At 42.3% G+C, this 24,980-nt stretch overlaps 1 protein-coding gene across 8 annotated transcripts in view; it reads left to right on the forward strand.

The window, feature by feature from the left end:
• LOC124271565 (myocyte-specific enhancer factor 2A-like) overlaps nt 1-24,980 on the forward strand; it is a 115,414-nt gene that overhangs the window by 32,903 nt on the left and 57,531 nt on the right. For 7 of the 8 annotated variants that reach the window (XM_046706706.1, XM_046706707.1, XM_046706705.1 and 4 more), the window contains one exon: nt 18,545-18,640. The gene's annotated coding sequence lies outside the window, so the exon portion shown is untranslated. Of the gene's footprint in view, nt 1-1,064; nt 1,076-18,544; nt 18,641-24,980 lie in introns of those variants that run through there. The other variant, XM_046706708.1, reaches the window with a different exon arrangement.

Raw genomic sequence — 24,980 nt, forward strand, 5'->3', positions numbered from 1 at the left:
CATGAATTTACCACAATCCAATTAAATCTGGTCCCCGAGAAGAAAGATTTATTTAATAAAATAAGTCTGTCACAACAATCTTCGAAATATTGATCTCGCTCTATTACATTGACAAAGGCGTTTCAAAAATCCACAATAAAACTGATAGCAAGACTTTCTAATTGACATAAAATGAAGCATATTTTGCCTGATTAATCGCATTAACAGGCAGTGTTTACAGTAGGTGGCGCTCATTATTCTGCAAACTGTAAACGTAGAATTTCACCCAACCGGGGGCCAGACGTGAATATACCCTCACGAGGCTATTAGCACCCACTCCTCTACCAGAGGGGCTTCGGGAGTGTTAAGCATCAATTATTTTCTGGCCAAGCAGACATTTTGAGGACTATCAGCTCGGAGAACTGGGTGTCAGCTATGGTCATTGTAGTATGTATTGACTGATTGTTAGAGAGATTGATAATGTAGGAACTGATCAACAGGGACGACCGCCAGAGGCCGCAGCTTCCTACGTCATGTTCCGTAACTCGGCCAAGCTAGCTACGTAAACGTGGACAAAGTCAAGGGGACCAAACAAGCAGGCAGTATTGATCCCCAGAGAAGCGTAGCACGAAACTCGCTTGGCTTTGATGTTCGTTGAAGTGACAGCTGATGGATAAGCTGAAATAGGCAAAAGAAAGAGATGTGATGTTCATCTCATATCTTCATAGGTAATGCACATGGAATTCAGGAACAAATCTTTCAGTCTATGGTCACAGAAGAGGTGAAAGTCACTTTCTGACATTTTGTTCATGTGAAAAACCTAAATAGTTGATCACTTTCTTGAATGTTGATAATTATTTTCACCCAGCATGAAATATGAGACTTTGATTGAATATTTTCATGAGATTCATGGGAATAATACTTAAAATGAAACAAAAGACATATTGCTTTTCAAAAAAGGGTTGTTGTATTCGAAATACAGGGGATCATTACATTGTAAGAATCAGAGAATCTATGTTTGGGGTCTGCTGTAGGGTGCAAATATTCCCATTTTGAAGATCTATGTATTTAGTCCATATTGACAAGACCCGTGAAGGTCCGGGTTAGAATGAATCTTCAGTAACCCATGCTTGTCTTAAGAGGCGACTAACGGGATCGGGTGGTCAGACTCGCTGACTTGGTTGACACATGTCATCGGTTCCCAATTGCGCAGATCGATGCTCATGCTGTTGATCACTTGATTGCCTGGTCCAGACTCGATTCTTTACAGACTGCTGCCATATAGCTGGAATATTGCTGGGTGTGGCGTAAAACTAAACTCACTCCCATATTGACAAATGGTCCAGGTGAAGGGGTATATATTCACAGGTGATCTTACAATGCTAATGTAAGGGTGCTTGTTTTGTTCCCTTGGGCTGCTGTTCAACCAGTGAGGGTGGTGTGGCTCTAGGGTAAAGGCTAATGTAAGGGTGCATGTTTTGTTCTCTTGGGCTGCTGTTCAACCAGTGAGGGTGGTGTGGCTCCAGGGTAAAGGCTAATGTAAGGGTGCATGTTTTGTTCTCTTGGGCTGCTGTTCAACCAGTGAGGGTGGTGTGGCTCCAGGGTAAAGGCTAATGTAAGGGTGCATGTTTTGTTCTCTTGGGCTGCTGTTCAACCAGTGAGGGTATTGTGGCTCCAGGGTAAAGGCTAATGTAAGGGTGCATGTTTTGTTCTCTTGGGCTGCTGTTCAACCAGTGAGGGTGGTGTGGCTCCAGGGTAAAGGCTAATGTAAGGGTGCATGTTTTGTTCCTTGGGCTGCTGTTCAACCAGTGAGGATGGTGTGGCTCTAGGGTAAAGGCTAATGTAAGGGTGCATGTTTTGTTCCCTTGGGCTGCTGTTCAACCAGTGAGGGTGGTGTGGCTCCAGCTGATGAGCCTGGACATAGAGTTAATTGTTGACACCATCGTGGGGAGCAGGTTATCCATTGTCAGCTAATCTCCCCTGGGTATTAGCAGTAGGATATGTGGGATTGAAACCCAGCACACTTGGAGGATAGGTAATGGATTATTCATCAAGTGATACGGCTGATTGGCACAGGTGATTGGCACAGGTGATTGGCGCAGGTGATTGGTACAGGTGTTAGTGCAGCCAGATCTGCGAGGGATACACAGTGTGACATTTATCTCTCTCATATAAGGATGATAGGCAACTCACCTATCGAAGCCTTGTGGGGAGACTGGTCTTTACCTGTCTCAGTCTTGAAGGGAGACTGGTCTCTATTAGTCAGTCCCTTCTGGATTTTGCAACAATTTCTTAAGAATTTCGTGGCAAATTTAAGTAAATTCTGCATCCCATTTTTCAAAATTCTTCACTTAAAACTTGAAGAAAAACCACACAATAGTGCAAATTTCAATCTTCAAAAAGATCGATGTTGTGAGCATAATTGCAGGTTCAAATTCTAATAATAGTATTGTAACGTGCTGAAGAAAATATTACCTTATGAATAAGTCATCTTTATTCGTGAATATTTTGAAAATATCGTTATAACAAATGTCTCAGTTCGTTTTTGTGTAACCATTCATAGTTTTCACATTTATCCCTACTTTTTGTTTCGGTTGAAGATCAATCTTGATTCAACTTTCAAAATAAGTATATTCTGCAGCAGAAAAATGGCAATTTCTGCAGGTATTCTGCATGCAAATACTTTTTCCGTGGACCGGACGTTCTTCTGTCTGAAAAGGTAATTTCCGTGATTTATTCTGCAACCGCGGAATCACGGAATCCAGGTTGGACTGATTAGTCTCAGCCTTAAAGGGAAACTGATCTCTACCTGTCTCAGCTTTAAAGGGAGACTGCTCTTTCTCAATCTCAGCCTTGAGGGGAGACTGCTTTTTACCTGTCTTAGCCTTGAAAGGATCTGCACTCTAGCAGTATTGGAACATGTGCATCAATAAAAAAGAAGAAAGATGTTTTTAGATGAGAATTGAGTGGTTGATTTTTTTCTTTCTTGTCACAGCTTGTATTAGCTGTTAGTTCTCAAGTGGGAAGTTTAACAGACTTTGAAAGAAGTGAGCGTGAATTTGCTTGCCCCTTCAAAAAGCATTAAACATTTGCTGCTCTCCTAACCTTGCCTCCAACCGTGTATCTTGGTGCCGACTTGTGTAGCTGCAGTGTGTGTGTGTGGGGGGATATTATTATATGTGCAGGGTTAACTGATCAGATGTCTGTTGGGTTAACTGGCCAGATATCTGTGAAGGGTTAACCAGCCAGATGTGTGAAGGGTTAACTGGCTGGATGTCTGTAGGGTTAACTCCCCAAATGTCTGTGTAGGGTTAACTGGCCTGATGTCTGTGCAGGGTTAACTGGCCAGATGTCTGTGAAGGGTTAACTGGCCAGATGTCTGTGAAGGGTTAACTGCCCAGATGTCTGTGTAGGGTTAACTGGCCAGATGTCTGTGTAGGGTTAACTGGCCAGATGTCTGTGTAGGGTTAACTGGCCAGATGTCTGTGTAGGGTTAACTGGCCAGATGTCTGTGTAGGGTTAACTGGCCAGATGTCTGTGTAGGGTTAACTGGCCAGATGTCTGTGCAGGGTTAACTGGCCAGATGTCTGTGTAGGGTTAACTGGCCAGATGTCTGTATAGGGTTAACTGGCCAGATCTCTGTGTAGGGTTAACTGGCCAAATGTCTATGTAGGGTTAACTGACCAGATGTTTGTCTATGGTGTATAGTTAACTAACCCTATGTCTTCGAAGGGTTAACTGGCCAGATGTCTTGATAAGGAACAACAAAATATGACTGGCTGCCTTAGGCACAGATGTTATTCAACCTGGAGCTGTAATGTTTCCTTGGTTACTGTTTAATGTCTCAGACACCCAGGGGTAGTATCATCATCAGCTGATGTAGTCTAGTAAACATGTTGCGATTATTTCCATTAATGACTGAAACATCCCTCACTACAATGACTGATGTTAATTAATGTCTTTACTGTGCAGATATCAGGGCCAATGAGTTGGCAGTGACCTTCACTTCATTACCTGATGGCACAAATGAAAGAAGTGATTCATACTTTTTTCTATGACTGTTGAATTAACTGACATAAAAGTGAATTACACATTATTCTTTGTTTAGGAAGTCTTTAGTTGCTCTTGGGGTCTAAGATGCAGACCTGTAGGTCGTTAAGCCATATCTTGTTTCAACTCTGCCTCTACTGATGACTATAGTGGAAATGCCAATGACTGTTATTAGCATGACATTTAACAAGGAAACATAATGTAGAAATGTGATAGCCTTACCAGTATACAGACAGTTAGGGGTAAGTAAGGACTTATGAATGGAGTATGACCATGGTCAGGCTATCATGTGACATATGGGAGAGGTTACTGGACTGCAGGAGCTGTTTGCTGGTCGCACGTCATTGTTATGACACACGGGTCTGTTGGAACAAATGGTTTTATAGTTATGATGTTTGACGTATCACCTGGTGAGACTCCCATGAGGCACCAGTAGCACACGCAGGAACATTTGTGGATCATGACGCTAAAGATGCAATTATTTTTCAACCCGAGTCGTTTGGAGGACTGATTGATACTTGAGACTTTATTTATAGGCATAATATCTCATTTGATGTGGGATTCAGGTGTTTTAGATTTCAATTTGAGCAGATATCTGTCATTATGGATGTGCACACACTCTGGGAGGGTGGTCGAGATACATACCTCCGTCCGAAGTATGGTCAGCTGACCTGTATCGTGCCACCAGTCGGGCTTCTAATGATGGTCTTACGTGAGCTGCTTCCTCTAGTAGTCGCTATTGCTGTACAGATTCTCCATGAACAGATCATGTGTATTTGGCTCCAGCTCTTCAACACTACACGACAAATGTACTGTATTTCCACGCTATGAACTGATAAGTATTTGTGAAGCTTAGCATTCACAGTTCCTAATGAGTGAGGGCATCAGCTGCTTGTTTAGGGAATGTTAGTGACACGGTTAACTTGCACAGACAATAACTAGTCATGTCACGTTAACAGATCACTTGAGGTTAACTGATATTTCAGGCGAGGTTTAATCGAAGAGAGTTAACTGATCAGTTGTCCACTTGCTGGACAACAACATTAGAATCTATGTCGAAACGTCACCCTTCACAGAATAAAAGAAGTTGTATATCCATACAAATTGTCATTATTCTTCATAAACTCAACTTCTAAAATGCCCATCAAAGAAGTTCACACTAATGTGTCTGATACCCGATCATTTGATAGTGGAATTTGGTCTGCCGTCAGTTATTGATACGAGAAACAAAATGGTGGCATGAGCCCCTACTTAATCATTACACTTGTAATGGAGTAACTGAGTCGCTATAATAACTTGCTGCTTGCACCATATGGCGTTCCAGGTTCTGTACCTTATCTGTCACTGAGGGACGTTTTCTCTAATATTGGTACCTAATTAATTTCTCCCCTAACGCCATCCTGTTAGATGTATTGACCTCTGGAATCTCAGGTGACAGAGCAGTATATTACATGGTGTTCAGCCAGGTAGATAACTAGATATGATGGTATCCAGGTACATACACATGCATACATCACCTTGGTGCCCCACCCCCTACATGGAACATGGCCTACCTGGTGGTGGGTCAATCACTCAGTGCCCATGGGGGTACTTAGACATGGATGGGGGTAGGTGGTGTCAGTTGTGCTTTCCATATTGTAGAGTCCACTCTGGAAGAAAGGTGCTGTGATAAACATGAGAGTAGATTATACCATAAAGATTGAATCAAAGCTACGTCCTATCTCAGTCTCAAAACTGATACTGAGCATCATTAATTTAGAAGTAGTTTCTTCAAGTAGTTTTAAGAGATAAAAGATTCTCTCTGTCATAAAACACATCAGTTAATCCTAGGACATCTCTGGGGAAGACTGTTGTCTGAGAAAGTGGATGACGTCTTGAACAAGGTATGTCTGTCAATGCCCCTGTGTGACTATCTCAACTAGAGTGTGTCAATGCCCCTGTGTGACTGTCTCAACAAGAGTGTGTCAATGCCCCTGTGTGACTGTCTCAACTAGAGTGTGTCAATGCCCCTGTGTGACTATCTCAGTTACAGAGTGTGTCAATGCCCCTGTGTGACTGTCTCAACTAGAGTGTGTCAATGCCCCTGTGTGACTGTCTCAACTACAGAGTGTGTCAATGCCCCTGTGTGACTGTCTCAACTAGAGTGTGTCAATGCCCGTGTGACTATCTCAGTTACAGAGTGTGTCAATGCCCTGTGTGACCTTCTCAACTATGACCAGTGTCAATGCCCTGTGTGACCTTCTCTCACTATGACAGAGTGTGTCAATGCCCTGTGTGACCTCTCTCAACATGACCAGTGTCAATGCCCTGTGTGACTATCTCAGTTACAGACCAGTGTCAATGCCCTGTGTGACTGTCTCAACTATGACCAGTGTCAATGCCCTGTGTGACCTTCTCAACTATGGCCAGTGTGTCAATGCCCCCTGTGTGACTCTCAATTACAGAGCGTATCAATACCCCTGTGTGACTTTCAGTTACAGAGTGTATCAGTGCCCTTGTGTGACTCAGTTACAGAGTGTATCAAATGCCCCTGTGTGACTCTCAGTTACAGAGTGTATCAAATGCCCCAGTGTGACTCTCAGTTACAGAGTGTATCAGTGCCCTTGTGTGACTCAGTTACAGAGTGTATCAAATGCCCCAGTGTGACTCTCAGTTACAGAGTGTATCAAATGCCCCTGTGTGACTCTCAGTTACAGAGTGTGTCAATGCCCCTGTGTGACTCTCAGTTACAGAGTGTGTCAATGCCCCTGTGTGACTCTCAGTTACAGAGTGTGTCAATGCCCCCCTGTGTGACTCTCAGTTACAGAGTGTGTCAATGCCCCTGTGTGACTCTCAGTTACAGAGTGTGTCAATGTCCCAGTGTGACTATCAGTTACAGAGTGTATCAAATGCCCCTGTGTGACTCTCAGTTACAGAGTGTATCAAGTGCCCCAGTGTGACCTTCTCAACTATGGCCAGTGCCAGTGCCCCATGCTCCCATAGCTATAAGGTTTGTATTGCTTCAGACTCCTTGATCTCAACTTTTAGGGTGTGCCTGTGCCCTTGGCAAAGTTAATCTCAAGGGAATGTACTTGGTACACTTGTTAGGTGCAGTCCAATTTATACAAGGGACTTACTAAACAGTTAGCTAAGTCCCTCAGGTATACACAATCTGCATATAATCTTGTAATTGTGGCATGGACCCTTGTGAAGGAGAGAGATCTGTGATAGGGTCGGGTGGGGTCACAGGGAAGCTCTAATGAAGCAGTCACTCTCATCATCGCCTGATTTATATGGAGATTGCAGACATCTTTTATCAATTATCAGCCCTGCTTGCATGGCAGTAATTTCATGTGGAACTCATAGGAGACCAGTTGGCCCACAAAAGGTGTCCTTTGTGAATTTTGGAGGGATATTATCTGAGCTGATTGAAATGCACCAAGGGCTGAAAATGGCAGCCATGACATTGTGTGTTTGGTGGGACAACTTAAATGTGTGCCCTATGTGAATGAGTCTCTTGAAGAATGTCACATTTTGCTGAAATACATGTTTAATACCTTACAGCATTTAACATTCTTGCTAGTGGGATGGATGGCGTGTACCGTACGTTGGGAAGACTTGTCCCATGACTAGCTTCTCCTCTTATTTAAGTTTTTATGGAACTTGGGCTGATGATTATGTTTCATATTTAATGTTGTTTTTGTTTGCCTGTTTTTCCATATTTACATGTATTTGGAGGGAATGATTTCACCAGGAATCTCATGAAAGATTGACATGTTAAGATTTTTCACTACATTCCTAACAGAGTGCTGGTGACACTCACTTCAGAGTGCTGGTGGCCCTCAGTCACCCCAGCTATGATGCTCATTTCAGAGTGCTGGTGACACTCACTCACCCCAGAGCATTGGTGACTCACTTAACCCAGAGTGCTGGTGACACTCACTCACCCCAGAGCATTGGTGACTCACTTAACCCAGAGTGCTGGTGACACTCACTCACCCCAGAGCGTTGGTGACTCACTTAACCCAGAGTGCTAGGTGACACTCACTCACCCCTGAGTGTGGGTGACACTGACTGACTTAGTACACAAAGGATTGTTGGCCACTTCTTTCCACAGCCATGTGTTAGATATCCTGACAGATGATGATCCAGTTCTTGTTTCTATTTTATGATATGTTTTAGTCCATGTCCATGTTTGTCTTTAACATTGAACAGTAGCCATCGAGTACCATCAACAAATGAACTGACAGAGTTGGGAATGTTGGACTTTAACCAGTATGGTTATGACAAGGACCCACTGCCATCCCTGCTAAGTGTGGAGCTGGCAGGTAGATCCCCCACCCACTAGTCTCCCCTCTCTGCCCTGATGCATGATATGATCCAGTGACCCAAGTGCCTTAAAGTTAGCTCCTACTGGCACCCACTAGTCTCCTCTCTCTGCCCTGATGCACGATATGATCCAGTGACCCGAGTGCCTTAAAGTTAGCTCCTCCTGGCACCCACTAGTCTCCCTCTCTGCCCTGATGCATGATATGATCCAGTGACCTGAGTGCCTTAAAGTTAGATCCTACTGGCACCCACTAGTCTCCTCTCTCTGCCCTGATGCATGATATGATCCAGTGACCTGAGTGCCTTAAAGTTAGATCCTACTGGCACCCACTAGTCTCCTCTCTCTGCCCTGATACACGATATGATCCAGTGACCCGAGTGCCTTAAAGTTAGCTCCTACTGGCACCCACTAGTCTCCTCTCTCTGCCCTGATACACGATATGATCCAGTGACCCGAGTGCCTTAAAGTTAGCTCCTCCTGGCACCCACTAGTCTCCCCTCTCTGCCCTGATGCATGATATGATCCAGTGACCTGAGTGCCTTAAAGTTAGATCCTACTGGCACCCACTAGTCTCCTCTCTCTGCCCTGATGCATGATATGATCCAGTGACCTGAGTGCCTTAAAGTTAGATCCTACTGGCACCCACTAGTCTCCTCTCTCTGCCCTGATACACGATATGATCCAGTGACCGAAAAGTGCCTTAAAGTTAGCTCCTACTGGCACCCACTAGTCTCCTCTCTCTGCCCTGATACACGATATGATCCAGTGACCCGAGTGCCTTAAAGTTAGCTCCTCCTGGCACCCACTAGTCTCCCCTCTCTGCCCTGATGCATGATATGATCCAGTGACCTGAGTGCCTTAAAGTTAGATCCTACTGGCACCCACTAGTCTCCTCTCTCTGCCCTGATGCATGATATGATCCAGTGACCCGAGTCCCTTAAAGTTACCTCCTATTGGCACCCACTAGTCTCCCCTCTCTGCCCTGATGCCCGATATGATCCAGTGACCCGAGTCCCTTAAAGTTACCTCCTATTGGCACCCACTAGTCTCCTCTCTCTGCCCTGATACACGATATGATCCAGTGACCCGAGTGCCTTAAAGTTACCTCCTACTGGCACCCACTAGTCTCCCCTCTCTGCCCTGATGCATGATATGATCCAGTGACCTGAGTGCCTTAAAGTTAGATCCTACTGGCACCCACTAGTCTCCTCTCTCTGCCCTGATACACGATATGATCCAGTGACCCGAGTGCCTTAAAGTTAGCTCCTACTGGCACCCACTAGTCTCCTCTCTCTGCCCTGATGCATGATATGATCCAGTGACCTGAGTGCCTTAAAGTTACCTCCTACTGGCTGACTGACTGACTGACTGAGTTTGGTTTTACGCCGCTTTTAGCAATATTCCAGCAACATCACGGCGGGGGACACCAGAAATGGGCTTCACACATTGTACCCATGTGGGGATTCGAACCCGGGTCTTCGGCGTGACGAGCCAACGCTTTAACCACTAGGCTACCCCACCGGCCCCCTCCTACTGGCACCCACTAGTCTCCTCTCTCTGCCCTGATGCACGATATGATCCAGTGACCCGAGTCCCTTAAAGTTAGATCCTACTGGCACCCACTAGTCTCCTCTCTCTGCCCTGATGCATGATATGATCCAGTGACCCGAAAGTGCCTTAAAGTTAGATCCTACTGGCACCCACTAGTCTCCTCTCTCTGCCCTGATGCACGATATGATCCAGTGACCTGAGTCCCTTAAAGTTAGATCCTACTGGCACCCACTAGTCTCCTCTCTCTGCCCTGATGCACGATATGATCCAGTGACCCGAGTGCCTTAAAGTTAGATCCTACTGGCACCCACTAGTCTCCTCTCTCTGCCCTGATGCCCGATATGATCCAGTGACCCGAGTCCCTTAAAGTTAGATCCTACTGGCACCCACTAGTCTCCTCTCTCTGCCCTGATGCCCGATATGATCCAGTGACCGAGTCCCTTAAAGTTAGATCCTACTGGCACCCACTAGTCTCCTCTCTCTGCCCTGATGCACGATATGATCCAGTGACCCGAGTGCCTTAAAGTTAGATCCTACTGGCACCCACTAGTCTCCTCTCTCTGCCCTGATGCCCGATATGATCCAGTGACCCGAGTCCCTTAAAGTTAGATCCTACTGGCACCCACTAGTCTCCTCTCTCTGCCCTGATGCCCGATATGATCCAGTGACCCGAGTCCCTTAAAGTTAGATCCTACTGGCACCCACTAGTCTCTCTCTCTCTGCCCTGATGCACGATATGATCCAGTGACCCGAGTCCCTTAAAGTTAGATCCTACTGGCACCCACTAGTCTCCTCTCTCTGCCCTGATACACGATATGATCCAGTGACCCGAGTGCCTTAAAGTTACCTCCTACTGGCACCCACTAGTCTCCTCTCTCTGCCCTGATGCACGATATGATCCAGTGACCCGAGTCCCTTAAAGTTAGATCCTACTGGCACCCACTAGTCTCCTCTCTCTGCCCTGATGCACGATATGATCCAGTGACCCGAGTCCCTTAAAGTTAGATCCTACTGGCACCCACTAGTCTCCTCTCTCTGCCCTGATGCACGATATGATCCAGTGACCCGAGTCCCTAAAGTTACCTCATACTGCTGTAAGAGAGCCAAGTTTGGCTCCTCATTATTGTAATTGAATAAGTTACAAGCATATATTTTTCCTCCATTTTTGGTGTTTGAAGAGGGAAACTACAGAGTGGTTGGAGCAAGGCCTGGGAGTGGGAGACGACAAGGAGAATCATGGCGATCAATACCTATTGACCGGCCAACATTGGTCGAGAATGTGCTTTTGTGTCCATGTTGCGTTGACCTCGAGGTTCACATGCTACTGACTGCCATGTTGGCGTCGTGGGCGTGGCGGACAGCGGGCCGGGCAGGGGCATGATGTACACTCTTCGACATCAGTCAGACAGCAAGATTGTTTTTGTGGCGCCGTCGATCCAGCTTCTCCTGATGCTAACATGTCCACTGTGATAGATTTCATGGCTGTGACAATCAATAAAATAGCTGTCGATTTTATGCTGCCTTTATCTGATTTCAACACCTGGGCAAGAATTGAGATTTTCTAGGAAAATATGGTATGTTGAAAGTGGTGAAGGTACAGCCACATCTTTACGTTACAGATGGGCCCTATTCAGGGGTGCTATCTTGCTCATTGCATGTCCAGCCGCATCAAGGAATGTGTTGACATGGATTTCTTGATCTTTGTCATAACTTAATTTTTCAAAGGTTATCTATATTGTGCAGTGAGTTGAAGTTGGCACTTGTGATGCGGTACATCTCCTGTCTACTGAGGCTGATGATGATCTGTAGCCATCGAACGAGAAGATAGCGAACATTTGCCGCACGTTTTGTTTGTATCGGTTTTTGATCATTGATTTTCTGCTTGAAAAGAGTTTATGCCTATGCCTAGTGTTGAACCCAGTATTGATTTGTTCCCTGTGTCCTCTGTGAGCACAGTGCTCACCTGAAGTGCTGGAGCTTATTGCAACGCAATGAATGGACATTACTCATTAAGCGAAAATATTTAATAATCAGGAATTTTCACTAAAACCCATTTTTATGTTCTATATGAGAAACTTTTGAACACTTTAATCAGTCACTGCATATTACTGTTAAAATATGAACTGTGTCTCATATTTGTGGATATCGGGGTAAGGAGTACCGGTCACCAGCACAGACAGCACAAATGAATTGTTTAATGAAAAATATTTCACTAAATATATGTTGCATAGAATTTTATAAAGAAAGTGATACAGCATTGTTATGTACAGCTCTACCATATAACAAACTGGCCATTACAAATTACACCCAGGAGTGGAAGCTGAGAAAACTGAATGTTGTGCACACCTATAAATCACCATGGCAATAAATTTACCCAAGTCATCTGTGCTAAATCATATCATATGCAAGTGTCATATGTCTCACTAGAATGTTCTTAAAGTAGATGATAAAAAGTGAATATTTGATGACCCGTTTTCTCAGTTTGGAAGACAAATGGGATTCATATGAATTATGTTGAATTGTATACATGGTATTGTAGTGTGTGTGTGTTGGTGGGGGGTTTGGGGAAGCAGTATATGTAGATGTATATACTTGAATGTGTGTGTGTGTGCATGTGTGTGTGTGTGTGTGAGTTAGCGTTGTATTTCTGTGTGTATGTGTTCACTAGAAGTGTGTGTATATCTCTAGAATGTGTTTGTATCTCAAGAAGTGTTTCTAGAAGAGCGGATGGGTGTGCATGTGTATGGTTGTGGGTGGCTGTGAAACAGTGAGAGGGAAAAAGAGAGACACTAGAGTATCACTAAAAATGTCTTCCTTGATCGCCATTTTAGAAGTTGTGGTGATGACGAAGAATGATGATACTTTTTTATGGATATACAACTTCTTTATTCTGTGAAAGGCCTTTCTCAATAAAGAAGTTGTATATCCATAAAAAAAATCAACTGATAGGTTTAAGTTGATAAAATATCGACCCTTTGGAATCAAGCCATTACCAACATATTTTCATATACAATTTAGTTCCTTCATGTATAATACCAGTTACCTGCCCAATTAGGCACCCCTGGCTATGATTGAGTGGAGGAAGTACGGACTGTCTAATTTCACACTTCCTACCTACGCTCATAGGTAAGCACATTCCTACAACTGTCAAGACGACCAATGACAATAGCTGCAGTTGTTTACAAGAATGTTTGAACATAAATTCCATTACAGACAATGTGGAGTGCTCTGCGACAGACCTCTCTCGCTCCATGGTACCACGGAGGGTCCGAGTGGCACGAAATCAACAAGCTTTGTAAATACGCAGAGATGACCGTGAGATGTGATGTAAGGCCATTAGGAAATGGCTTCTTGTAATCCCCTCAACCTGGGGCTTCCTGTCAGCCAGACACGACTTGCCACGCTCTCTGTTTGTCCAATGTGGGAGGGGGACACTTGGAGATGGACATGATCTCTTACTAATAACCATCACCAGATGCTGCCAGGCTGTGTGTACATTGGGAAGGGGGGTAACTCACAACACATTATTTCAGTCCTGCTGTTTGGCATTTTCTTTTGGGCCTTCCTAAATTTTTTAATACAGTACTGACTTTTGTGACCATCATTTGTTGAAGTATCTTTACCTGTTTGCTAAATTATATAATCTTGGTCTTCCTATTTGTTATTTCAGCAACATTGGGCAAAATACAGGATAAAATAATGTTAAACATTGAGTATGAATTGAGCATAACTGCAATATCTTGTACTGCTACTTGCTGTTATCCAAGGGTTGGGGGTGAATACTGAGGTGGGGTGAATATGGTGAAGTGTGCTGCACTAGCTCCCGCTGGAGGTCTGGTAGGTGGGAGCAGAAAGAAAGGTGATCAACGGCTGATAAGGTTACCGAAGTCCATTCCCAGTGGCTTCAGGTTTTTCAGAGAATTGTGTCAGTGATTGAGTGAAGGGCTAGCTGTTTCACGCGTGCTTACTCCTACCTGTATATGGTACTCATTCTTAAGAATGGTGACAGGTATCTGATAATGTTACCAAAGTCTCATGTCATGAACTACACATGGTGCCAGTGGTTTGTGTTAAGGAAGTCCTCAAATTATGATTCAATAAAAGACCTTTCTCAGTATACTCTTTTTGTGAGAAATAAACAAGCAATTTTAAAATGGGATTTTGTTTACGGTGGGACTGGGTATATTAGTATTGAGTGTGGAAATTACTACACATGTAGGGTTGCAGAGGCTGGGAATGATTGTGTGTGAGCTGTCACCTGGTCGACTGTGGACATCGGGATGAAAAAATGTTGTTGATATATACACAGCCATAGGACAGGCACATGTTTTGTGTCTGTTCTTATGGTGACGTAACTAACATCAACATTAATATTGTGGTCATCAGAACCTTTGTTCAGCTTCATATTGTAACAGTGAATAATTCAAACCAGGCTCCAATGTCACATGGAACTGTAGGAGCAAAACTACTTGACGAATGAGTGAGTGTATCAAGTTATGCAACCTTCAAGACTGCTTCAGTTGTATCATGTTGTTGGAGCTTAATGTCGGAGAAAATTCCAGATCCATCAAAACCCTATATGGCACCTGACATGACAATGTTGACTATGGTGATGATGATGATGATGATGATGATGATGGTGGTGCCGATGACAATGATGGTGATAATGATGAAGATGTCGACGTTGGTAATGATGATGATGACGATGACGACGATGATGATGATGATACATACATACAAACATTTGTATAGCACCTATATCCAGTACAAATGCTCAAAGGCGCTTTGTTTTCCCTCGATCATTGGATGTCCATCACAACGGCATATCGTATTTTCAATCTCAACTCCCTTGGGAGCATACAACTCTTGCTGCCTACTAGGCGCACCGAGTTAATGTGGCTTTCCCATCATTACGAGGTACCCATTCACAGCTGGATGGACTGGGACACATAGTCACAGTACTTTGTCCAAGTTCACTGCACGTTGCTGTACCCGCAACTAGGTGTTTGCGCGTATTCATGTGGCCACCATCTGGTCATCTACCAATGGATTCGTGGGTTCTTTTAAGTGCACAGGGTTGTGTACTGTACACTAGGGGTTGTGACAACACTGAAAGAGTCTGCACACAAAGTTGACTCCAAGGTTTTTACACCCGGTCACAGGTGGACTCGATCCCGGCACCTCCAAGCTCGCTGGATTACTAGCCTGGCGCCTTAGACAGCTCGCCCACCTCCACCTCCCAAATGATGATGATGATGATGATGATGATGATGATGATGATGATACGTGATGATGCAGGAGTTGATGTGTAGTTGTCAGTTATGATGTTTTAACACTGTTGGTAGGGGTGGTAATTGATGGTATGTATGGGTGTGTTGATGCTAACAAAGTGGATGACAGTTGTGGTACCAGTGATGGTTGTGATGTTCCTGTGTGTGGGAGAAGTCAGGTACAGGCTGAGCTGGTAGTTTCACCAGGAAGCAATGACTGGACCTTGTTTCCTGTTCTATAAAATAGTAATGGGAAGCATCAGCACGGCTGTGGTCGTGGACAATATGTCACCAACTTCCGCCCAACCTACGCTTGCATCATTTCCTGTGATTTTACTCAGTTCAAATTAAACTTTGATGTTGGAAAACTGGTGGTGATTGTTCCTCTCTTGCCACGGCTTCTGATAGTTCTGTGAGATGTCTATGTGTCTTCTTTGTTATGCTTGTTGAAAAGAGATGATTTGATGGGATTAATAAAAAAAATCATATTTATATATACATTTACAGACAGACAGACAGAGACATAAACCAAAACATATGTTGGGACATGATTTGACTGTGATTTGGTTTAATGAGTTCTACGGCAGGAAAGTCAACTGCTCCTATTCTGAATGATCCAGTAGCGTTAGTCTGTAAAACATTGTGGTCCTTTGTGATCTCCTTCTTGCTTCCTGTAAGAGGTAAATTCATTATGATTGCTAATATGCTGCTGGCTCTTGACGCAGACAGAACAAATTCTTCAAGTTATTGTTTTTTATGGTCCCTTGAAAAAGAACAACACTTGATAGAGTTTAAATTCTCTGAGGATGAGAACTCAGAAGAAACCCCCGAAGAAAGGTTGAGGCTGATGATAAATCAATGCTGTTCAAATGGAAATGAAATGTTTGTCAAAAATGAAAACTCTGACAAAGTGTGATGTGTTGTGTTTTTGAGTTATGTTGGAGAAGTGGAAGATCTGAGTGAATATTACTGTTGAGCATTGATCTGGGATTTAAATTAATTGTTTTGTGCTGTCCTAGGAACATGGATAACCTGTAGCTGAATTAATCTTTGTAGCCATGTCTGGAGAAACGGCAGTACTGGTCCATTAGAGCTATGGAACTTAAACACTGGTCCTCTGAACAAAACTTTACACACACTGAATATTTATGCAAGAAAGTGTTAAATTTGTTTCATTTTGACATCATTTAGTTTCTGACTATTTTGTGTTGCCTTTTGAAATATTTGTTATAAATTCTATGGAGTTTTGAGAAACATTGTAAAGAAAGTTTGTTTTTGTATTGACAAATGAAGACTAAATCATTCTGGGGAGATCTGAAAGACAAATGTTGGTTGTGTGGAACAACTCATAGAGCATGGTCTCCCCTTGAACAGAGGCCTGGATGTGGCGTGTGCTGTTCCTGCCGTTGCCAGCCCCAGATTGATGGGGTATCTTCCTCTGTAATTAGTTCCCATCTGTTACTGCAGCAGCAGACGATCCTCCAACAGCACCATCGCTGCCACAGTGGCGGTGGGGGAGAGGGGTTACAATCATGTCCTTACTTTCTCAACTTTTACAATTATCTGATTGTTTAGTGTCAGGCATCCAGTGTTAGTACCTGGTCTGAGGTGTAACAATACAAACAGTATGTGATACGATGTATATACATGATGTGGCTGGTCTGAGGTGTAACAATACAAACAGTATGTGATACGATGTATATACATGATGTGGCTGGTCTGAGGTGTAACAATACAAACAGTATGTGATACGATGTATATACTGGACGTGGGATACCATGGAGTGGCATGCAATACAATATGGATGAAGTATGTTTTGTGTCGTAGATGGGTTGCCAGAGGATATGTATTATGATATATTATGGTAACCATATCTTCAGTAGCAGTTGACTTTCAGATCGTGGTCATAGTACTATGATTGGATTGTGGGGAATTTTGAATGTATTCTGAAACCGGCTCTTTACTTGCTGAAATAGAGCTATTAGTAAAAGAAAATATTTCATTTATTTGAAACAATGGACTGGTAATGATTATATTTAGCAAGGATGAAGACAAGTAGTTGGATTTCTTCTCAGCAAGACCAATTCTAACCAAAGGTTAATATGGATGTAAGATGAAGTGAATGGTGACCAGTGCAGGTAGAATAACATGACTGTTATACAGATAATGTGAAGAAGGTGCTGGCTGTGACAGGTGCTTGTTGTACAGCAGCAGCAACACAGGCTACATGTGGCACTAGTCATACCATTCTACTGGTGTACATAGCTGGTACTGAAGCAGCACAATGTACAGAGCTATGCACTGGGGTGCAACATGAGGTGATACGCCTGGACTGCCGCTCCTGACAACTGTGGGAGTACTTGCAGGAACCCAGTTCCAACCAAGGTTACTGCCCAGCTAGGGCTCACTGTATGACTTGGCATGTTTGTACAACAGGCAAGCAAGCCAACATACTATGCTTTGATAATGTGTTGAAGACTCTGCTGCTTGTACAAGCTTGAAGTTGGTGAATGCAGCAGATGTTGACTGTATTAGGCTTTGGATATATGTATCGAGTCATCAAGAGTAGGCATCCAGGATTGTCAGGGTAGTCAAGAGTAAGCATCAAGGATTGTCAGGGTACTTGTCAAGAATAGGCATCAAGGATTGTCAGGGTACATGTTAAAAGTAGGCATCAAGGATTGTCTGGGTACACTTCAAAAATAGGCATCAAGGATTGTCAGGGTACATGTCAAGAGTAGGCATCAAGGATTGTCAGGGTACATGTTAAAAGTAGGCATCAAGGATTGTCTGGGTACACTTCAAAAATAGGCATCAAGGATTGTCAGGGTACTTGTCAAGAGTAGGCATCAAGGATTGTCAGGGTACATGTTAAGAGTAGGCATCAAGGATTGTCAGGGTACATGTTAAGAGTAGGCATCAAGGATTGTTGGGGTACATGTCAAGAGTAGGCATCAAGGAATACCTGGGTACACGTCAGGAGTAGGCATCAAGGGTTGTCAGGGTACATGTTAAGAGTAGGCATCAAGGATTGTTGGGGTACATGTCAAGAGTAGGCATCAAGGGTTGTCAGTATACTTGGCAGGAATAGGCATCAAGTACTGTTTGAGTATTTTAGAGGTTACAGGTTGTCAGGGTACATGTGAAGGGTGAATGTCAAATGTGGTTGTCAGGGTAGATGTCAAGGGCAATTGTCAAGAATGGCAGTCAAGGATGTTTCTCAAGGTAGATGTCCGTAGTGGTCATATTGTATGGATTGTCACATCCTGAAGGTGTTGTTAAGACGTTTAATCATGACGATGATGTTTGGAATCTCATATATGGGTTTGTATCACTGAAGTAGGGCCCTGTGAATTTGTTTTAATGTTTATGTCCTTCATTCCAGATCGCCCACACAGTCCAGCAGAGTTACCTCCCATGTTTGATGCCTGCTGTATGCTGTCAGCATCTACTGTTTCAGTCTAACTAACTCCATCAACTGGTAGGTACACTAGTCTTGTTTACATCCAAATATAAAGCTAAACATATTTTTAACTTTTAAAAATCTGCAGAAAACTGATTTGTAATAATTATGTCAATTGATTTGTTTACACGTTTTCATGATGTTGTGTGTAAGAATGCTCCATGTTTGTTAGACAATTATCATTAGATACTCATGTGTTAGGGTGAGGGAAGTAGCATATAGTGCTGTACTGCATACATATATAAAACTTGTGTGTGAGGGAAGTAGCATATAGTGCTGTACCACATACAGATTTGTCACTTGTGTGTGAGGGAAGTAGCATATAGTGCTGTACCACATACAGATTTGTCACTTGTGTGTGAGGGAAGTAGCATATAGTGCTGTACCACATACATATTTGTCACTTGTGTGTGAGGGAAGTAGCATATAGTGCTGTACCACATACATATTTGTCACTTGTGTGTGAGGGAAGTAGCATATAGTGCTGTACCACATACATATTTGTCACTTGTGTGTGAGGGAAGTAGCATATAGTGCTGTACCACATACATATTTTTCACTTGTGTGAGGGAAGTAGCATATAGTGCTGTACCACATACAGATTTATCACTTGTGCGTGAGGGAAGTAGCATATAGTGCTGTACCACATACAGAATTGTCACTTGTGTGTGAGGGAAGTAGCATATAGTGCTGTACCACATACAGATTTGTCACTTGTGTGTGAGGAAAGTAGCACATAGTGCTGTACTGCATACAGATTTGTCACTTGTGTGTGAGGGAAGTAGCATATAGTGTTGTACTACTAAATATATTGATGTGTGTTTTTTTACTAATCTTGTTTAGGGTTGGATTCTCTCAGCTACATAATTGTATGTTTAAAGTGATTGTGATTGTGATTGTGCTTTGTGATCGCAACATTCACAGTAGCACATATTCACCTGTATCAGTGAAAGGTTTGTAGAAAGGATTATTTTACCATGCACAGTTTAATGCATCTGATCACATAACATTTAAACACAATGACAGTAGGTTTATGTCTTCTTATTTATGGATACTTCTGTACTTCAGAAGTATTAACTTTTAAATTTCATTGCTTAGATAAACTCTATCTGATGAAAACTGCAGATGTAGTTTTATCATGAAGTCAGAAGATGATATAAGGCACCGGCATTGGAAGCCAAGTGGGTACAAGGGGGAATATTAGGGGAATATTAGTTACAGTTATCCAATGCTAGTGAACTAAAAGTGGATTAAAGTGACCAAAATCCATTTCCAAATTGTACAGACTTAATGTTTTAAAGATCACCATCAAGCAAGCAGATTCTTTTTAAGGTTCAAATATATTTTTTTCTGTCTAAAAGTACTGTGAAAAGAGGCATAGCATGATACCAAATCCTTAGACAAAAACATATGAAGATATGATTGATTTTGAAGTTCATACCAACTCACTCACTCACTCTGCAGTCTAGAAGCTGATCAGGTGTACACAATAATGATGTCTGTGAATACTGGAGCAGTTATGACACTGATCCAGTTTCCTCAGTGACTGATCCAGGACGTTGTTCATGCAAGATGAAGCCTGTATCTCTGTTTGACATGGATATGACACATTTTCGTAACACTTCCTTAAGCATCACCATGTTTAACCTCTTCCATACATTTCCCTCTGTGTTGCATCTAGTCACAGTGTACAAGTGAGTGAGTGAGTTTAGTTTTACGCTGCACTCAGCAATATTCAAGCTATATGGTAGCGGTCTGTAAATAGTCGAGTCTGGACCAGACAGTCCAGTGATCAAAAGCATGAGCATGGATCTAAGCAATTTGGATACGATGACATGTGTCAACCAAGTCAGTGAGCCTGACCACTCGATCCCGTTAGTCGCCGCTTACGACAAGCATGGGTTACTGAAACTCAATTCTAACCCGGATCTTCACGGGTGACAGTGTACAAACTGAAATACAGACTTATTATTCATGTGTGATATATGTTTTATATCTCATGTATGGCATTTAATGATCCACTCTTGCCATCATTTTACACCATTATTGAAGGATCTACTTCACAATTTCCATGACATCCAAGCATGTGATGGAGGTGTTGTTGCTGATGGTTGGTAATGAGTCTTCTGCTGACCACTCTGGCTATGGCAGTTAAGAACCTATTGTCCTGAACACGGCTACCTGGGGATGTGGGGCTTGGGGTCATTTCAGGCCAGTTATTGATCTCTCTCACTTCATTCCTGCTCATCTGGCATCGGGAAACCATCATAGCAAGTTAATAATATATTTTCCACTCTGGAACACCTTGAGAATAGGGTCAAGTCTGAGGCAGGGCGGTCATACATGCAGGGATTTATGCAGGATTGTAAACTATGTGCCTCTGGCAGACACACTGGGAAAGCACTTATTCTTTTTTCTTAAATTCAGATGTATTTTAACTTTGTATTTTGAGATTGTATTTAATACCGCACTATTTAACTAAGCATTGAAACCTCTTCTTAGTTATTGGTCCTGTTATGAGTGAAATACAGGTTATTTCTACAAAGCCACAAAATTAGGTATTCGGCATATATTTACATTAAATGGGAATTCTTTAATGCCAGTTTGGAATTTTTTTAAACAATTGCTGCAGACCTGGAACTGAATATCAGCTTCTGAGCTGGCCGAGATAAATCCTCACACAAATCCCTCTTTCATGTTTATGTATGTCTTGTTGAAGACACTGCTGTTCCTGTTATTTCACAGTATTTGTCAAAACTATAATATTGCTTTTTTTTATGGATATCAACTTCTTTATTATGGGGAACACTACATTTCAGAGTCTTTTCCCTATGTGTATCACTTCTAAATGCCATTCAAAGACCTATAGTATTGCTGTGTTGAACAGCATTCACACACTCATACTTTTTGGCACTGTGCTGGAATAACCTGAAACAGTAGCTAGTGCTCTACATCAAGTGCTCTTCAGTACTTGTACAGCAGGTATAACAGTGCATCTTATCACGGTTTGAACCTTGCGATAAGAAAGTCAGGATATGTACTAGAGTGTTGGAACAGGCATGGGGCGTTAATCACTCAGTGTCCATTGGCCAGTGTAGAGCAACATATACACAACAGCCAGTGAGTTAACTCATAGTCCTCACTGTAACGTTATCTGCCGTATACACCAGCCTCACATACTCTGACCAATTAGTATAAGATTATATAAACCAGTTCTCTGACGGAAACCTACACTAACGCTTAGTCTCGGAATATATATCATTTTGATAGTAACAAACAAGCCCATTCTATTTGAAAAGGAGCCCCACAGAGACTAGAGATTCAGCAACACCTGAACCTGAGGGAATCTAGACTTGCTTCATTTAGAGCTTTAGCATTGCAGGGTGGGCTGGGCAGTAGGGAATATAATGTGGTTCAGGGACTGTGAGACAGACTACCAGAAAACCCTCAGGCATAGGCAGATCCCCTGGGGGTGCACCCCCTTTTGTCCTGAAGGCTTATTAAATGACCATTGAAACTCTCTGAAAACAGGTGAAAATGTACTGTGCACCCCGCTTTTCTCAAAAAGCTGTATCCTCCCCTGCTCAGGTATTAAAGGACATTAAGTCTGCTTATTTCAGTGCTGGAGAGTGGATAAGACTATTCTGTTGAGCTACTAGAAGACTGCAAAAAGAGGGATAGGTTTTTTGTTGTATGGAATGTATGCTCTGTTGGCTGTAGGAGACGAGCGAGAGGTCAGATACAACCTTGATGGTTTTACTGAAGAACAACATGGTACATCCTTCATTCTTACCTAGTTTCAGTTGGCTTCACTTTTCACGAATTTGTCGTTGCAGAATTTGTTAAGGAAGTGACAATGACAGTGATATTTTACAGAACGTTGCATGTCAGATAAGATTCCTTCCCCAATGTGATGTTCAAGAGAATGTTGAACATGCATAAACCAAACATACTGAAGATGAATCATCACAACAGATATATTATATAAAGTCATATTTACCTTTTGTAAGCTGAACTCTAAGATATGCAAAAAATCCTGTTTTGGATGGTAGCAAAAAGAAATCTGTGTGAGCCCAGGGCAAAATCCTTGCAGACCGGGGTGTGGATACACATATATCCTCCATGAGTGTAGAGAACAGGCGCCGGCGCCAGCATCTAACACTATGTGATTCCAGTGAATGCAGGACAAATATAAACATGAGGTTGGGCTGGTATCAACAAGTGTGGTGGAATAGTCTTTTATTTAGATGGCAGAAAATAGTACACTTATGATGAAATATTTTTAGTGTTTCCACTCTGGGAGTAGCTAAATTCAGAACAGGCCAGTTCCAGAAACGTTCATGAGTTGTTCCAGTTGCGATACACGTACCTGTTCTTCAGTGCCTGCCAATTCTCACACCTGATTGAGGTTACCGTGCCAAATGAGATAAAAAACATTGTTCACGTGTGGAATCGATGGCAATGACTGAGCAGAAGAAATACGCTTTGAACCCACATGACTTAATTAGGGCAGACAGGAGAGTGAGTTTAGTGGAATTGATTGTTGGTGGGTTTTGTTGTAAGACCCTCCTTTTGGAGATATGTTTTCTGTCATTGTGGACTAGGACCAGTATCACAATATCACCCTATTTTTATATTACCCAACATTTACAAAAATATAATGAAATAATATATCGTTTTGTTTGTGTATTAGATCTAAAATATTCCTAAAGTACAAAAATAAATTCAATCTGTTAGGTGTAAAACAAGATAATTTCAATCACAAGCAGTCTCAATTTTCATAATTTCATTCGTGTTGCATTTTTCAACATGTGAAAAATATTTTTTTCTCAAAGAGCATGATGTTTATGTGTTCAAAGAGCTTTTTTGTCAAGAAATTATATGACTTTCTCACAAAACCTAAAAAAAATCCAATAAATTTACCAATCAATGCAACATAGTGAAGGAATGTCTTCTGGGAAATCTTGGAAAACATCCATCGGTCACTGTGGTTTTCATGGACCATTATAATAAGCTGAGACTGATCAGAGCTCCCTAATTAGTGGGAACGGTACAAGATTCTGCGGCCACCTGGTGGCCAGTGCTCATCTTCTCCCGAGTGTGTGCAGCAAATTATTTGACGAAGCCTATGACGTCAGTTGGGGATTTTTAGGCCGAAATCTTATTGTGTAGCTGCTCTTGTAAAAGACAAGTTGATTGGACGTGCCTGACAATCTCACAAATCAACGAGGTTGGAAATTTCTAGGGAGTAATCATGGGTGATCTAGGTCAATCTGTTCTGGTATAATCACAAAGTATTTTTTTAGACGATGTGTCTATAGATTTGATTTCTACTTAGGAAAGTGTTTGTGACATTTTTTCCTTGACACTTGTGATGGCTGATGGTTTGAGAGAATATTTTCATGCATGTTTACAAGACTTTGAGAATGATTTCAATCAGACTTGAGTATTGAAAAAAACCATCGGATTTTATCATTTCAAACTTAAGTGATTATTTTCAGAAGATTCAAATTATCTTTTGATGCCATAAATTATTAGAATGTGTTGTGGACCACAGCTGCTAGCTGCCATTAGCTGTAAAGTGCTTGATGGGGCATTGGGCAATATTCAACTCTTTATAAGTGTATATAGGGATGTAGAAACTTTGTGCAACATGAGTACAACACTTTGTCTTGTGATTTGTCTACTGCATGGGTTCAGCTCTCAGTCCATGCAGCTATCTCCCAGAGAAATAGCACTGTTGGCTATCACAATAGCAGCGACCATCTTCATATAGGAATATATTTGTATATTTCATAAGAAAGACTTTGTAAGATTAAGTTAAGCACAGTTACCTGGAGACATATTGCAATCTGTTCCATTTGCACTAATTTTCTGTTATTTTCTGTGTGATATGTAGAAGGCCTTAAAATATGCTAACAGAAAGAAAGAAAATAATTGGATTTTTATTTAGTTTTCCGGTGTTTGGTCATAATGTTGCCACCTGTCCGGTGTTCACAGTGTGATCAGGTTGGCAACTTGCTCATCCACTGTTCACTCTTCTGCAATTAATAAAGCTGTTCTATCAAAACATAACAAGGATTAAAGAACCTTTAATCTAAAGCTAAAGATGAGTAGGGGGGATTTTGTCCGTTTTAATGTTTAGGATGGGGGGGATTATGTCTGGGGTGTTTTTTGGGGGGGGATTTTTCCTGGATTCCATCCACTGAATCAGGCAGCTGATGTGCCTGTCTTCTCAACTACACTTTCCTGTTAAATCAGTTTCTTTATCGGTGTAAAATTTTGCAATTCTCAAGTGCTAAACTCCGCCAATTTCTATTTGATTTCCTTCAAAATAACACACCCAAGGAGCAAAGAA

Source organism: Haliotis rubra, unplaced genomic scaffold, assembly GCF_003918875.1.
Source record: "Haliotis rubra isolate DU_JTF1 unplaced genomic scaffold, ASM391887v1 Scf161, whole genome shotgun sequence".
In the NCBI taxonomy this organism is placed as follows: Eukaryota; Metazoa; Mollusca; class Gastropoda; order Lepetellida; family Haliotidae; genus Haliotis; species Haliotis rubra.